The sequence below is a fragment of the Austrofundulus limnaeus genome, unplaced genomic scaffold (assembly GCF_001266775.1).
Source record: "Austrofundulus limnaeus strain Quisiro unplaced genomic scaffold, Austrofundulus_limnaeus-1.0 Scaffold121, whole genome shotgun sequence".
NCBI classification, from domain to species: Eukaryota; Metazoa; Chordata; class Actinopteri; order Cyprinodontiformes; family Rivulidae; genus Austrofundulus; species Austrofundulus limnaeus.
The window spans coordinates 463,716-467,061 of NW_013952523.1; the positions used below are offsets into that span (position 1 = coordinate 463,716).

At 42.6% G+C, this 3,346-nt stretch overlaps 1 long non-coding RNA gene across 2 annotated transcripts in view; it reads right to left on the bottom strand.

The window, feature by feature from the left end:
* LOC106522129 (uncharacterized) overlaps window positions 1–3,127 on the bottom strand; it is a 13,961-nt gene extending 10,834 nt beyond the window's left edge. The window contains exon 1 of one of the 2 annotated variants that reach the window (XR_001310752.1): window positions 2,903–3,127. This is a non-coding gene — a long non-coding RNA (uncharacterized LOC106522129). The remainder of the gene's footprint in view (window positions 1–2,902) is intronic. The other variant, XR_001310751.1, reaches the window with a different exon arrangement.
* Window positions 3,128–3,346: the final 219 nt, after the last annotated feature.

A 3,346-nucleotide genomic window follows, 5' to 3' on the forward strand; every position in this document is an offset into this window, starting at 1 on the left:
TATTGATATTTTTCTAGTTTTGATTTAAGTTTGCTTGTTTACCGTCGTCACAGTTGCTAGGTGACAAGACGTACGCCAGGGTAAGGAGGGGAGGCTAGACCGTCCAAATTCAGCTTGGAGAACGTTTGACATGTGCTCCTGCAGGAAAGACTCAAGTTGATGAAATCTGAGTATTTGTGGTTTTATAAAGTGTTAACGTCTATGTGTGCTGAAATATAGTCTAAATACTCTATCTCCTTTAGCTACTTTTATGTCATGTTTAATCCTAATATAATTCAAAGATAAAGTCAATCTGCACTGGGCCAGTGTTTGACTGTCAGTGAAATACAGTGTTTCTGAGGACTGCAGGAAATTACAACCTATTAACCAGGGCAACTATTGTGGGCCAAATCAAAAGGCTTGGTCGGCCAATTTTGGCCTGCTTTGGGCACCTCTGCTCTATGGGAAGAGTGTGTGGCAAATGTCACATTGTAGTTTTTTATGACAGTGACAACTCCGCAGCTTTCCTATAATTGTTTTTGATTCTTGTGACAAATGTGTGTATGGCAAATCTCATTGTAGCCTGGCTGACAAAGCAAAACATGTCTACAATTTGCTCACAGTAATTTGAGCTGATAACTTTTGTTTTGCTGCAACTCACAGGAAGTATAAAACCAGTGAGTATTATGGAGAAGTGCTAAAAACTGTGGCCTGTCTCACTGCTGAGATGAGTTGAACAGCTTTACTGAGGGAGTCTCTAAAATGTATGTGAGGGGTCAGTTTCCTTAAGAGTCACAAAATCACTAAGTCCTCATGGGGAACCCAACAGAGCTGTTTTATTTACACCTGTGAGGAAGCTCTCCTCTGACAGAAAACATCCAAGAGTACAGCTCTGAGCGTCCAGGTCCAAAAACCACCCAGGATCTGTAACAGTCAGTAAAACGGTTACGGCCAGAGGTCTTTCTTCTATGTTTATACTAAAGCATGGAATGACATTCCTCAAAACATAAAGTCCATTTCAAAACTACAGCCCTTTAAGAAGAATCTTGTCTGACATTTGCTGGACACTTTCTGTTGTGCTCATATTTAGATGTCCTATTTTGCAAATGCTGCCTTTTTGAAATTTGGTATGCTTGTTTGTCTTTGTGTCTATGGTGTATAATGATGTGATTGTGATGCTGTATTTCTGAGTGTTTTATGTGCTGCAGAACAGGAACCTGCTGTAAAACAGCAATTATGCTGAGTCAGGCTTGATTTTTAATAATCTTTTCCTGTTAAATAAAAAAAAATGTGAGGGTGCTTGTCAGGGGGAACACAAATTATACACACAAAAACAGGCAGTGATTTAGAAACACAAACTGCAGTTGGACGACTTGCTTGTTCGGTGAAGCTGTAAGATAAATTCATATTTTTTCACAGATCTCGAGTTGCCAACTAGTCTCTGGTGAAATGCTTGTTCATTATTTTAAATGACTCTATATGTCCCTGTGGAAACAACATGATGGTGCAGACTTATGACTGACTGACTGGGACTCACACGGAGTACACAAAAACCTATCACAAAAGGTGAGGATATTAGTGTTTGTTTGGTAGATTATTTCTTTGTTCTTGACAATAAATCTTATAGCTCGTACCTTATTGGCAGCAGAAGCTCAAAACAAGAGTCAATAACAGCAAAATAAGCTGTTTGACAGAGAAGAGTTGGCTATTTTTTGATGTACATAACCTGCATCCTCAATGCTTATCCCACAAATGCATGTTCCTTACAAACGTGGCACCATTTACAAAGGAAATTAACAGGCTTTCCATCAATATTAGATTTACTGCCAATGCAACTGGTGTGTGTGTACTTTGTTATAATTTCAAATGTCATCTGTTATTGAGATAGTTTTTATACCTGGCTGTAAACATGAAGAAAACCACTCTAAGTGTTGTAGATATGTGACCTTAAGATTAGAAACCCCTCCTTATTTCTTCTTCTGTGGTATTATTTTGTTAAATTGTTTGTACTCCCTGGGCTCCTCCCCTTTGAATCTTGTCCTGTGGGAGAGGTGGGTGCTATTATTCTTCATCATCAAGTGCATTTTTATTATTATCATCACTGTAATATATATGGATATTTGAGTGAATTTATAGCTGTAGAGTAACAGAGATTGATTTTAGTTTTGCCAGATCATATTGTGGTTGCTTTTCTGTTTATTGATTTGTCAGAATGAACGAGGGAACAGCTTCTCCAAAGACGACCAGTGTCACGTCAAACAACCAGCAGAAAAGATCTGGTTACACCAAGAAGCGCAAATAATCTACCAAACACTGAGTTTCTTACTTTTTGTACCTAGTAGACCTCTGTGCACGTGCATATACGTGCACTAACAGTACCAGCAATGAACCAGCAGGACCAGTCAGTGGACCCTGAACGCACCACGTGACATTTCATGTGGCCTTTTGTGTTGCTGCAGATATGAGAGCTGGAAGCAGAGACACATGACTCACACAGAGTTAATCCTCACATTGCTTAATGAGGAGTTAACACACACTGACCTCAACACACACACACACACACACACACACCTACACACACGCGCACAAAGCAGCTTTCATGGCTACAAATACATTCAGCGGTAACATTAACGTGAGTAAACTTTTACGTGTAAAAGCATCAGAAGAGACAGGGAGACCCTCAGGAGGCTCAGTTGGTTCTGTCCCAGACCCCCTCCCTTACCCCCCACCCCCACATCCCCATCTGCCCCCTCTCTTTCTCTCCTCCACCTTGTTTCATCATCACCCTTCTCCACTTCCGTCCACCCCACCCCATCTGCCTCAGCTGTCCCCCCAGTTTCCTCCACTTCCAAACTTTAACCAGTCCCCGCCATCTCAGCCTTCCAGCACTCCCCCCTCCCCACCACCTGTCTCACACACACACCTCACCGTGGCCCGCTCTGTCTCCGCTCCTCCGTCCCGTCCCACAGTCTCCTCCTCATCAATCCTGATCGATGCAGGGGGGAGAAGAGCGAAGCTCTCCAGCTCTGTGTTGTGGGAGCAGCGAGCGCTTCGGTTCTCTCCGTCCACCCTTCCTCTGTCAGTCTGGCCACAAACCCCTCTTTCCTCCCTTTATCCCGAGGTAAGATACTTACTTTTCAGATAAAGCATATTATGATAAATCGGCTGAACTCGGTGCGTGTGTGTGTGTGAGAGAGAGAGTGTGTATCTGTCTCACACACTCACACATGCACTGTTAGCACACAGTGTGCACACAGATATACAGAAACACACTATCGAACAACATTATGTCAGAGGTGCTCAACAGCTGGGTGTGTGTGTGTGTGTGTGTGTGTGTGTGTGTGTGTGTGTGTGTGTGTGTGTGTGT